Source organism: Pezoporus occidentalis, unplaced genomic scaffold (genome assembly GCF_034315485.1).
Source record: "Pezoporus occidentalis ecotype Australia unplaced genomic scaffold, CSIRO_AGI_Poc_V1 ctg262, whole genome shotgun sequence".
Taxonomy (NCBI): domain Eukaryota; kingdom Metazoa; phylum Chordata; class Aves; order Psittaciformes; family Psittacidae; genus Pezoporus; species Pezoporus occidentalis.
The window spans coordinates 545,937-559,598 of record NW_026914523.1 but is presented as its reverse complement, the minus strand read 5'-3'; the positions used below and the strand labels follow the sequence as shown (position 1 = coordinate 559,598).

The 13,662-nt window shown below is 49.8% G+C and overlaps 1 long non-coding RNA gene across 1 annotated transcript in view; it reads left to right on the top strand.

Moving 5' to 3' along the window:
• The window catches only part of LOC134166469 (uncharacterized), a 58,371-nt gene extending 49,970 nt beyond the window's left edge, over positions 1-8,401 (top strand). Inside the window, exons 2-3 of the long non-coding RNA XR_009965886.1 lie at positions 5,294-5,391; positions 5,793-8,401. This is a non-coding gene — a long non-coding RNA (uncharacterized LOC134166469). The remainder of the gene's footprint in view (positions 1-5,293; positions 5,392-5,792) is intronic.
• Positions 8,402-13,662: the final 5,261 nt, after the last annotated feature.

The following is a 13,662-nucleotide window of genomic DNA, read 5'->3' as shown; positions in this document are numbered from 1 at the left end:
GCCCTGCCTGACAATGTGGGGCAACCGGCTCTTTCAGGTCCCTCTTGCCCCAAACCGTTGCTTGGCCTGGATGTGGGGGGAATGTGGCTAAAACACCCGAATAGCAGAGAAGTTTTCTTAGGTGAAGCAGGGTGATGCAAGGCAAAGTGCTGTCAAAGTGCCCTGATCCTGCTGTGATCCTGCTATAAGGGGTACCCAGAGCTCTCCAGGGAAGGATGCCTTCTCGTGGTGGTACTGTTATTAATGGGGAAGAAGAAAAGGACATTGCTGCAGAGAAATTCTGATTTAATTTTTTGCCAAAAATTTTTCTACCAAAGTAGATGATAATAAGAACCATCCCTCTTTCAGGCAGTGTTCAGCCCAGTGAGATGAAAGACAGCTCCATCCTGTGCTTGCTCGGCTAGCTCCAACCTGATGAGCACCTGCCCATTTTTCCCAGGGAAGGTGATTGCTCTTCCCATTATATGCCTTTCATCCTGTTCCTCCCTCTGCTTTGGGAAGATACCTCCTGGGGAACTGAGTTGTGGGGTCTGCAGTCAGATGGGGATGAGCATGGAAATGGGGACAGGGATGGAGCATCTCACGCAGGACCATAATGGCGGTGACTGCAGGCAACCAGAGCCACTGTCCCAGCACCATGCAGGCTCGCAGCAGCTCTCACTGCCCTCATCCCACTGCCCTCAGCTCTCCCCAGTGGCAGGCAGCCCGGAGGGACTGTGGCTGTGACCCGGCAGGGAGCAGCAGCTCCCTGGGTGCATCTATCTCCACTGCTCTTTCCACTGAAAAGGAGGGAGGGTTACAATGGAGTCGTACTTTTCCCATGAACCACCTCCCACTGTGCTCTGCTCTGAAGTTAATTGCAAATGAGGGGATGGAAATAGCTTATTTTGACTTTCCTTAAACAGTGCTTCATTGATTTTTTTTTTTTTCCCTTATTTTTTTTCCTGTCTCGAGAGGCAGGCCTGTATCTATTGGAAAATAGCAATTATTTCTGTAATTCCCTAGAATTAGTGGAATTAGTTGAATGGGTAAAATTCCAAGCAAAACGCTGATTAGAACTATACTTGAGTTGGAAGCACCATGCATGTCGTGGTGCTCCATCCCAGGGCATGACCAAGCTCAATACAGGTTTCTTGGAAAACAGTCAAGGATGTCTTAGTTATGGGCACATAAGTGGTCAGAAGGATGGGACCTCTGTCCTGTGAGCGAGATGGGGGTGTTCAGACTGGAGGGATCCATCCTGCATTGTGCAGGGCATGATCCAGGTTGTGCCAAAGATTTGGGGCTTCATAAAAAAACAATAAAAATGATCCTGTGGTATTTTTAATAACCTGCTGGTTTAACTCAATTATGAGAGCATAATTAACTGGCTGAGATGAAATAGGAGATAAACCTTTGATTTTCTTCTTCTCTTCCAGCCTGCTGCAGATTGATTTTGAACTTTGTATTCAATTACTTAAAAGAGCAGAAAAATTAACAGGTTTCTGATGAGAAAAGCATAGCACCTCCTTCATAAAGAGAGATTTATTGAGGATAGCAAGCGAGTGTACCTCAGGGCTCAATCATCTACTGTTTTTTTTCAAGGGGTGATTCAATTACTTTAAGATGTGTTGCCTAAAAGAACAAACCGGGCTCTGTTACTTGGCAAATTAATCAAGTTCCTTTAGTGGTTTCTCTGGGTTAATAATTTCATTTAGGCGGCCTTCTGTTCCGTGGTTTCATCCCTACCAAGGAAACTCTCAAACGAGAAGGAGGGGAGGGAAAGAAAGTGCTATTCATTTTCAGTGCGAGGCAGCAAGCGCGACTGCGACGGGAGAAGTTTTTCCGCCGTCAGCTCGCTTGGAAATGCCTGTGAAAGCAGCAACTGGTTGGAAAATATTGAAAGAGGGGGAGAAAAAAAAGGTGTTAAGGCTAATATTTTCACAGTGCAAAAAGGCCGCTTGGATTTGTTGTCATCTGTGAAGGGCTGTGGATTTGGTTCGCGATTGCCGCGAATGACGTTCCCTGGCTAGAGCGAGCCCATCCTGAAAATATCACTGATTTTTCACACGTTTGTCTCTTGAATATTCATAGCTCTGCTATTCCATACAGATGGAGAAAGTGCAACAAGAAGAAAGGAGTTTGCAACGCTGGGCTGTCCATGCCCCTGTAATTACAGTGTTTTCCCAAAGGGGGAAGGCTGCTGTGGGACAGATCCTGCCTCTGCCTGCAGGATGGGTGCCATGTGGGCACAGCACCTTTGAACCAGCAACCTCCAAAACCACCGTGAGCTGGTGTTTTGGAATTATCCCCCAACATCATTTCTTGGTAGCAAAGTTTTCTCGGTGGAAAGATAACAGCTCCCATTGCCTTTGCCTAGAAGGCAGAGGAGGGGGATGCTCAACAAATATAGGTCCCCATCATAGCCAGACAATCCTGAACCCCATGAAGGAGATTGGGAAAAGCTTTAGGGCTGTTTTCATACATCATAAAACATCTCTGAAAAGGGTGTGCTCAGTCCAGTTTTATTGTCCCACTGGTTGGTTATAACCACAAAACCCCCTCGAACCACGGCCTGGACTGCATGCAATGTGTGTGTTCAAGTGCCAAATTCTGCAGCTGGCAACATTTGGGTTGAGGGGAGAGATGCTCAATGTGGCCTTTCTGCATCAAACCATGACTCCTGCAGGCTGTGCTGAGGGCTTAAATATCAGCCTGTGTAGGCAGAGCACCCTGCAGAAGGCCCTGTGGGTGCAGGTATCCCATTAACCCTAACAAGGTGCGTCGTTAGGGGCTAGGTGGGATGTGCCTTCTTCCCACCCACCCGTAGCAGGGACATGGATGCTCATGTCATGGCTTATTGCTTTTCACTGGGGCAGGGCTGAGGCAGTGATCAAGTTAAAAGGAAGGGCTGTAGCTGTTCCCAGAACAAGAGGTCATCTGTTTTCTTTCAGGGGATTTGGCTCCGATTTCAGTGTTTTGAAGAACAGTGAGGCTCTTTTATCTGCTGGGGAAGGGCTTTCGGGGAGGGGGGCATGGCAGGCTTGTCTCTCCCTTGTGTGATAACTCGTTTTAGACCCTCACATAAAACCTGAGATCTGCTTTATGGCTTGGGAAAGTGCCCTGATGAGGCAGAGCAGAGGCTGGGGATGCCATGGACCCCAATCCCCAGCACCAAGGGGTGTGCAAGCGCCAGTCAAGCTCCATGCCAAGCACCCCAGTGCTTGCCCAATGCCATGGGATGGCCAAATTGCCCTTTTCTCCCTTTACTTTCCCTGCAGCACCTGCCATGGCTCTTTCCAAGGCCACAACACCCAGTGTGAGCCTCAACCTCTGCCTCCCAAGTACATTTTTGGATAAAAACGGGAATGCCGGCATGCTGAGGTAGGGTGGATATTTTTAAAGCCACTGGCAGCCTCCACAAAGCAATTATGCTCCAGGTTCCCAAATAGGCCTGAGCTTGCACACTGGCTGAAAACACTGCACGGTCTGTTTGTCCGGGGCTGGGAAGCTTCACAGGCAACCCTAAATGTTGGGACTGGGGAGCTTGAGTGAGGCCAGAAGGGCCCACATGAAAGCGAATGGCTCCCAGATGTTGCGCAAAGCCCACCTTTGGGGAGAAAAAGAAATCTCTGATCTTATCTTGGGAGCTCCAGGAATAACTTTCCCTTCTTCCCATCCTCCATGCTGGCAGCAGAGTCTTGGTGCTGCTTGTGGAGCATCTTTGGATGGGAAATGTCCATTGTGCGTCTTTGCTGGGGATGCTCTGAGGTGCCTGGACACAGGCTTCTGGGTGCCTGGTTTTAGGACAGTGATTCCTTCTCGCTGTCCCTGGGATGGAGGTCCAGGAGAGCTGCCACACCAGGGGAGCAGGTTTTTCCAAGGAAGTTTTGTCAGCCCTTTTTGGCAGGTCTCCAGAAGCATTGCTGCAAGCTGGGACCTGTGATGCCCAACTGACAGCCTGGATCCTGGCAGTGCTCAGGGCTGGGTTTTCATCCTGCATAGGAGGATATTTTGGGAACAAGGTTTTTGCAGGAGGCTGGGGGCAGGCAGGGACATGGCAAATCCCACAGCATTCATCCTTGGGTCCCACTTTTCTCCCTCCGGTTTGCTACAAGGGTTGCTTGAGCAATGGTGATCTTGCTTTATTTATCAGTGTCCTCATCCAAGCAGAGGATTACTGAATTAGAAATGGCACCGCTCTGCGGCTCAGCTCCATCTATTCCTCTCTTTAATCCCTTTCTGCAGCGCTGCTGCTCCTGGCCCCAGGTTTCTCCAGCTGCCCGTCATCACTCTCTTCCTGACGGGCTGTTGCAGGCAGGAACAAAACGTGGCACAGCTCTAAGAGCTCTTCTCCACTAAGGCTTTTAAGCCATACAGAAGGGCTGGGTGTCCCTGCTCGGCTCCGCTCTGCCTGCCAGCTCTGGCTCCTGCAGTCTGCAGGAGGATTTATGGCTGGGAAAATGCAGTGCTCCAACTTCTAGAAGTAGGGCATTTGCTTGGCAGCTCGAGAAATAATGGGAGATCCGTTTAATTATTCCACAGAAATGCTCGGGTTGTGCAGATGCCTAACTTAGGTTCAATATAACTTAGATAACTCATGACTATAAACACGTCTGGGAGTGAGCGTGATGTTTGAGCTGTGGATCTAAGCCTGAGGTTTTCCTCCCTGATTTAAACTGGAGCTTTCAAGTGTCCAACAAGAGCAGGATGTGCCCAGGCTGAAGAAGACTTTTTGCCCCGTTCCCAGCTGATGATCTCTCTCATTCCACAAGCTGCTGGGGGCAATCAGGTCCCATACCGGAGTATGATGCCAGCCATCAGTTGTGCTTAACAGAACAGGATAGAAAAGATAACTACCCTATTTCTGGCAATATCAGTGCTCTTGGGTTAAACTGAGCCTCCTCCTCTCATATACAAAATTGCCCTTTCCTCCCTGGTGTTTGGGACCAGCCAGGTCGCCCTGCTCAGGGTGGTTTTGCATCCTGGCTGAGCCCAGATGCTTCTCCTCTGGCAGATGCTCAGGATCTGCTTTGCAAGGTGAACATCTCCTTGGCACGGCAAGTTCAGGAACTTGTTAAGCACTAAATAGTTGAATAGTGCCTTGTTTTTCTCTATTTCCACCTCTCTCTGGGCTCTCTCCTTCCCCAGCCTGGCTTGTTCCTCCCTTCCCTGGTGTGTGCTGCTCTTCACACCTTGAAATGCCTCCTAACACTCCCGTAATGGTTTATCAGCCCAGACTATCAATGCTGGGATGTTACTTGCTGTCTGGGCACTGAGAAACACCAGGCAAAACCCAGCCCCTCTGTTGCAGGGGGGCAGCATCCCTCCGGCACCGGCTGATCCCGATCCCATTGACCTAGGCTGAGATTCATCTTTAACTTTGACTTCAAGATCCCATGGATCAACGAGGTAAATGTGCGAATGGCACACATCACTGCTGAGTAATTAGACCGAGGGCACACACACACACACACACAGAGGCACAGCAGTACTGATTTCTGCATTAGCATGATAATGAATGTTCTCACTAGAAGCTTGTAATTATGTTTCCTCTTCTTTTCCCCTCCCCCTGAAAGTATAATTAATTATGAATAGAGCCAGAGTTTGATGCTAAAGTGTTTTTTTTCCTGTTTTTTAAATCCCTTTTGGTTCTATTTCTGCCCTATTAAAAATTTATGACGGAGCCAGAGGTAAAGTCATTTTCCCAGACAGTTGCTCCTATAAATTCAATGGGGATAATATTAAAAATAGTAACATCACAAGAAGGCAGGAGGGGACTTTGCAAAGTGGTTTTCTCCTCTCTTCTTTAGGCTCTTGCCCAAGTAAGATGCTGCATTTGTCATGGTCCATCCACACTGTTGCAGCTTGAGGGGAGCACTGCAGTGGATGTGGACGTGCCTGTGGGTACCACGAGGTGACAAGCAGCATGAAAAGGTGCCACCACTGCAGGTCCCCTTCCCAGGGCTGCTCAGCCACACAAGTTAGAGGTCAGAACACAGTGGTGATGTGCTATAGGAAGAAAACACTTTATTTGTTTAAAATAGAAAAAAAAACCCCACTCTCACAAGCACTTTCAATGTCTTAGGAAAGTTATTTATGCATATGAGATACAAAATCAGAAACTTCTAAGGAAATGCTTTTCTTTTTCAGTCAGCTACAGAGAAGGAGATAAAGGATGTGCTTCTTGTTGATGAAGTGCTGGTGTCTGTGCAGCTGCAGCATGTCAGGATGTTCCTGGGATGCCCATCCCCATGTCCTGCACTGATGCAGGACAAACCTCAGTGTCTGGTCCTGATGGCTGTGATGGTGGGACTGCTTGCAGTGGCAGAAGATGCTTCCTCCCCACCTCCAGCGTGCTCCATCCTTTCCCTAGAAAACCTGTGTTTAATCTCACCATCCACTGGGAAAATAGTTGAAACAGGTTTGGTGTAAAGATGTAACACGTGGGGATGGGGACCGCAGTTGAACTGCTCATAGGATCACCACTCAGGAGAGCCCCTTCCAGTGCCGCAGGCTTTGCCCCCTGCCGACGGAGCCCGTTTTGTTTCACCCCCCTCCTCTGCTGGTTGCCATTCATACCACCAGCCTTCCCCTGCCGTAGGTGTGAACTGTTTTTCTTCTTAAATTGCATTTATTCTAACAAATGTCTCATGCAAACACAATTGCAGGTTTGCTGGAGGGAGATGCTGTTTGAAGGCAGCCTTGCACAAAGGCAGATTTATTCTCCTTCCATTCATTTGAAGCTAAAGTAATAGCTCTAACTACATCTGACTTATTATAAGCGCGTTACTGGGAACAAACCTGTATTCTGCATGTATTCCCCTCTTTGTCAGCTCCACCTAGGCACTTTTTCTCCCTCTCTTCTATTTTTTTACAATAACAAAATCAGAGCCTTGTCAGTTGAAAGTTTATATGCCCTATTTATAGCGCTCTGCTGTCTCCTGGCTTTTATGTTCCAGCATAAGTAGCTCTTTACCCTCTGCTCACAAGGAGCCTAGCGTGAGCCTGAACAGAGCCTGCATCTCCGTAATAGCTCTTTTATCCTTCCCTGTGGAGGGCATCATGCCCTGCTTTCCATGCACTCACTGCTTTAGAAGTGAGCAACCACCCCTGTGGGCCAGAGGACTCTGCCTTGGGTGTTTTAGTACCTCTTTTGGTCAGCACATCCTCGAACTTGGGGTGTTGCTTTAGGGAATGGGGGTGTTTTGCTGGCCACCAGCATGGTTTGTTGCTTGCAGCTATTGAGCATCTTGCTGGGAACCACTGGTTCATCTTCTGGGGTGTGATGGCTGGGAAAGCATCACCACAGTTTGATGCACAAATATGCTATCCGCTTGGTGACTCTCATTAATAAGAAGAATATGAGTGTTCCTCCAGGGAGCTTCAGTGGTTACTTCAGTGAGTTTTGCAGTTAAGCTGGTACTTCAATGCAGTTCGTGAATTTAAGAGGTTTTTGTAGTCAGACAAGCCTGGATTCAGCATCGCCCCCTATATGGGCTGTGGCTGGCTCCCGAACTTCTCCGTTCCTTGTCTCCAGATGTTATTTGGGACGAGGACTCAGGACAGGCTTTGGCAGTGATACTGCAGCAGCTCCCAGCACGGCGGTGGCTGAGATGCAAAACAGAGACTGGTTTGCAAACAAGTCAGAGTCACCACGACCCACAGCAGCCTTGCAGCACTCCCCCCAGAGCGTGCCAGCTCTCCTGGTGCTTCTCCAGCTCCGTTGCGTTGATCCCGGCTGGCGGGCTGAGGGAGCAGAGCTGGTGGAGCTGGATGCTGATGCTCCCATCCCACTCGGTGCTCCCGCGCCGGCACGCACATACGCTCTTTTCCCCTCTCTCAGCAGAAGGCACAGTGTCTCCTCTGTTACTGTGTCCTTCGTGGCACGTCATCAGGGTTTGGGCAGGACTCTCCCATCTGTTCCGGGTGGAAAGATTAGGATAAAAGAGGCTATTGTGCTCTTCTCCTTCCAACTAACTTCAATCCAGTGAAGGGAAAACTCTACACGCTAAAACCCCCTGGATCCTGCTCGGATGAGATGTTTACAGGACCAACGACCATTACAGAATAAAAGTGCAACATAGGAAATAAAGTGACAAAACCAGCTTTTGCCCATTCCAGTGCTGGAAAACTGGGGTTGGGGAGCCTGGCCCCTCCACAGTGTTTTGCTTGCTGAGGAATGGGCCCGTTTGTTAAATATAGCTGATGAGCTGTTCTTGAATTGCACCTAATTACATCTCCTCTCCAGCACGCTGGCGCTTCCCGGCTCTTTGGAGCTACAAGGAGCTGGATGATTGCGGCTTGAGCTCCTCAGGTGAGCGAGATGCTCATTTGTTATCCCCCTGTTTGGCTGCCTCCGACGGGGGAGGAGGGAGATGAAAAGTTGAATTCTCTGAGAAAGGAGGGGAAAAAGAAGAAGAAAAAAAGTCCTGTTTGATTCTGTTTGAACTGAATGAGCAAAGGCTCATTCAGATGTCAAAGGGCTGGTGCCCCGGCAACTGCTGCTCCTCTCTAAGCAGGGCTTGGAATTGCTGCAGTCATCATGCAGGGATTTATCTGCAGGTGCTTGCCCAGCTCCGTGTCCACGGGAAGGTGCCCGTAGCCAGTGCCTGACAGTGGCAGGATCCCTCCTGTTTAACCAAGTCCAGCTCTCCCAGCCGGGATCAGCCACCCCTTGGTGACATGGGTACCAGTTCCCCATCCTGTGTCACCTCATCCACAGCCCCGTCTGCTTCTGTGCTTTTCCAGCTGCACCAAAAACACCAGTTCAGGGCCCTGTAGGTCATTCCCATGGACTTCACCCAGAAAGAGTCATTGCCTGAAAGATACCTGGAGTGTTTTAGGGACTGACTCCCAAGCATCAGTTTGGTTTTGCTGAGTTTTGGTTTTTATTCCCCCAAGATTTTGGCAGATATCAGCCACTTCCCATCTCCACCATCCCTCTCCAGGGCTTGCAAAATCTCTGCCCCATATTTCTGGTTCCTTCTTGAAGCCTGCTGTCTACTGTTAAAGGATGCTTCTCCACCTCAAAGCAGGGCTCTCGCTGGAGTTTAAGTGGATGCAGAAGATGGAAATAAGGTTTTTCCAGTCTCAAAAAAATACCAAATGTCTTGAAATATTTCCACAAACAAAATTTCCCAGCTCATGCAGACAGCAGCACATCCAGAGCGGGGAAGCCTTTGCTTTGCAAGGACAGCACTGGAAAGGCAAGAAGGGGCTCTAGATCTGCTCTGACTTCAGCTCATATTTTGGGGGTGAAACCCAAACCCTTCTACCCCCATGGGATGTGAGGCTGGAAGAGCATCCTTCGGCACCCCATGCCGGTGGGTTATCCCATCCCATTGGAGTTATTGCTCCAAGGCCACATCAGGTCCCCAAAGGCCACAATGGGAAAAAAGGGAAAAGGCACAGGGTGATGCTGTGGGCTGATGCAATGATATTGGTGAAGGGATCCCTGAGCACCCACAGGGAAGGGGCCAACCCACACTGATGTGTGCCATGGCATCACCACCAGACCATGGCAGGCTGGATGAGGCTGGGTCCCCTTCCCGCTGCTGTTTGGGAAAGCTCCCACGTCGCTGCCTGAGCTCAGCAAAGAAAGAGACAGAGCTGTCATTACAAATACACTTCAGATCTCTTCCATGGAGGAGGAGCTGTGCCAACAAGACCAAAAATATGCAAAAGATCAACTCTCTGGTTAGAAGTGGCCTGGCTACCAGTTTCAGTCTCAGGCGTTTGGCTTTGCTGTGGGAAGCCCTCATCATTTTCTGCTGTTTTACTCATAGCCAAGAATATGATGAAACCAGAACTGAATGTGGTTATTTTTTCTGTCTTATTACAGTAAGCAGCATAAATTATTCACCCATGAGACTCAACTGTATTTCTTACTCAAAAGGAGCTTCCTTTTGTCTTCAGAGGATCAGACCTCAGGGCTTTCCTGTCCACCACAGCCCAAACACATGAGGATACCAGTGCTGGGTTTTACCCTACATCCCCACAGTCCCCTGGACCCAAGTGTCTCCATGTTAGGAGCAAACCCCATTAGGTGGTGTGGATGTGGGGCAGAAACAGGGCAGAGGCAGGTTTTGGGGCAGTTCCTGGTAGGCAGTGGGACCCCCATCACAGCATCCATGCTGAGCCCTAGCACCGGATCCTTCTAGAAATGGATGTCCTAGGACAATGTCAGTCTAATCAGCTCCCTCTTCGTTAGCAGGGACCTATAATTAGAAGCAGCAGCCAGCCATCTGCTTTTATCTGGTCACATCACAGGGTGCCTCTCTGCTGCCCTTTATTACTGGCCATCATTTCAGATCAACGTTTCCCTCCACCTCCAAACGCGTCTTATCTCACTTTCATTATTGCTAATGACCAGCACTGGCAATGCTCCATGGCACAGGAGTGAGAGCAGCAGCGCTGGGAGTGCAGCAGAAAGCGAGCTCGTGTTTGCTGCCTGACTGCCCTTTATTCCCTCACATGGGGTACTTTTGGAGTTCACAGCCTTGCCACTGGACCTCCCCAAAGTACCCTCTGCCTCGCACCAGGCATGGGGCTGACAATATGAGAACACACCAATTGGCCAGGAGGTGGGTAGCAAGACCTTGGAGGAAAGGAAGGAGAAAACCTTTAATGCATCTTTACATTTGGTGCCTAGACAAAAGCATAAGAAGTATAAATGGATTAACAGCCATGGTTTATTAGTGCTCCTTAATTCACTTCACAGGGCTGGGGGAAAAGTTATTAGCAGATGTATGGCCAGTAATAAGCTAATTATAACCCTGTCAGATCAGAGATTTGAAGAGGTGGGTAGTTTTGTGTGCAAGATAACTATAATTGTCTGTTAAAGATTATGAATTAATATTGATTTAATAAATCTGTGGCCATTTATTTCTGCGGTAAAGACTAGTTAGCTATTCTGTGAGCTGCCCCAGCACCATGGGAGGCAGCGACTTGTCTGCTGGCAGTGTGTATCTGGGAGGCCAAAATGCACATGGGACCAGTGCTGAGCCTGTGTCCTGCCTGTCAGCATCCCCATCACTGGCTTTGCTGGGGATGTCTTTAGCACCTTGCTCCAAATTCATGCCCCACCCTGATGGCTTCGCCCCAGGGTCACAATGCACCTTATGTGTGGGAGAGCATCCCCCTGCACACCTCCTGTCCCTGGGGACAGCACTGGAGGGGGCCAGGGTGACGTGCCGTGCGAAGGCACAGTGAGCTGGGATGTGTGAGGAGCCGTGGGGCCACAGTGCTTTTGTTGTGGGTAGGAAGCAGAGAGCACGCCAGCTTCTACTGAAGAGCATTAGTCACCGCTCCGCTCTTCCACTCATTTTAACCATTTCTATGTCTGGTGCCATAAAAAGGCATCTTTATTTGGCACTAGAGGAAAGCACAAAGCTGCCTTTTCTGTCTCAGGGGAGTAACTGCCACCACCACACGCTGTTACATGTGTAGGATGCAGTGCTGGATGAGGGTACCTGACTGCAGCCTGCTGTCCTCCGTGCAGTGCAGGATGTGCTCCTATGCCCAGTGCCTTCATTGCCAGGATGCTGGCAGGGGACAGAGTGTAAGTGCTTCTTCTTCAAGGCTCTTCCCCAGTGAGACCCATTGGGTGGCTTTGAGTATTTTATTTTTAAGTGATTACTTCTCCAAACAGATTTGGATGAAATGCATCCATTATTACTTTGTGCCATTTATTGAAATAATGTGGTAGCCATCTCTAGCCAGTATCACTGGCATTAATAGTCGCTGGCAGTGCCAAGGAGCCACAGATCCTTCGGGAAGAGGCACCACTGCCAGGAGCAGCATGCCATGGACAGGAGGCTGCTGCTTGCCCCTGCCTGTTCTCCCTGCCAGGACAGCAGGCATGAGGGGAGGCAGCATGTGTGTTTATTCAGCCCCATCAGTTTGCAAACAGCCCCTCTGCCCATCCCCATCACAGGGCAGGAAATAACATTTGCACTCACACCATGAATGCATTTGCTGCTTTTAGCTCAATTTAAAATCACTGTGTATTTACCTACATTTAAAAGCTGATCCCTTTAGGAATGACATGACCCTTTTGGGGTCCTGTCTGCTCCTCAACATGTTAAAACCCGCAGGCAGCCCCAGCACAACTTGTAAGGAGCTGATGTGAGTGCAGGTCTGCTGGTGATGGGTGGTTTGGGGTGGGCAGATGGAACATTACCCACTGCTGGGCCCTGGCATGGGGCTTGCAAACCCAACCCAAACCCACTGCGGAGCAGAGGGAACAGGCAGATGCTCAGGACCCCTTGGAGCAGTGATCTGGGAGAGGGAGCCAAGGAAAATGAGAGGCCAAACATTGTGGCCACAGTCAGATCCGGCTGGGAAAGCACAACCCCTTTGCAACTGCAGCATGCTGGGATGCTGAGGGGGGTCCCTTCCTCACAGCAGGGTGCACAGTGTGGAATCACCCTCATGCCTCAGGGATGAAGGCAGCCCTGATGCTGCTTACATCATTTCCCAGTTTACAGTCACCATCCAGGATCACTTCAGTTTTTCCCCTCTCAGCACGTAGCTGAGTGCCACCTACTTTGGGATATTCACATTGCATCATTTGTTTCCATAAACCATTGCCAGTATGAAGGCAAGCACGGAAAAAGGCAGGAGCAGCCATCTCCTGCAGACAGTGTGCCTGCCTGTGCAAGCCACCCTAGCCACCAGCCAGCTCCCCTGGCTTTTCCTTTCCTCCTCCTCCAGGCAGAGATCTTTAGCTTGGTTTGGTTTTATCCTCTGGGACAGATCTGCTTCCCCTAGGTGAACTCCAGCCCTTCAACCACCCAAGTCCCACCAAATTCCTCTCATGCCTGGATCAAGTAAAGGCAGGTCACTGGGGTGGTGGGAAGGTGCTTTGGAGGGAGCCACACTGCATCATGCAGGGCAGGGATGCAACCCCCCTACTGCTCCCTCCCCTCACCGTGCATCCCTCCATGGTGCTGGGGGTCTTAGCACCCCTTGTCCCCATGCTAGTAAGCATGGGTCACACAAGGTTGTGGAGGTCACTACGGTTTTCATGCCCACTGGTCCTAGTGGGCTGATGCTCCGATAAAGTCCATTACAGGATGACTTAGTTTAAAGGCTGCTCGCTTTAAGCATAATTACTTTCCCCTGAAGCTTTCCATGGGAGGGTGGTTTCAAAGTGAGCTCCTGTTTTGCATCTCGCTTCTTTTCCTGGAGGAGTTTAGGTGAACCCAAGCGAGAAAACACCCCCATTTCCTGCATTTGTGCTGGGCACGGGGCAAGTTTAATGTGAAACATCTCCAGAACGTGGGGCAGGACTCCAGTGTTCTGCTTCAGATAAATCCCTGTCTTTGCTGCTGGATGCTTCAGAGGTGCGTCACATTACCATGTTATCTGATGGAATAGCTATCAACGGCAGCTTCGGAGTGAAATGCTACGGAAAATCTGTGTAAGCTATCTGCAGCCTCGCAGCACAGATAGACTGTGATTACAGCGACAGCCCGGCTCTGTCTCCTGTGTTTAATGTGTGTGTACGTGTCCAGCTGCGGCACAGCGACCCGCACCAGCTCTTCCTCTGCTCTGTGATGCTCACTGGAGCCTTTGCTTTCATGAAGCTGCAGCTCCCAGAGCCTTGAGATGCTGCCATGACCTCATGTGTGATTTAACCAGAACAAGAAGCTGCCAGCTTCCACAGTCGCAGGGAAA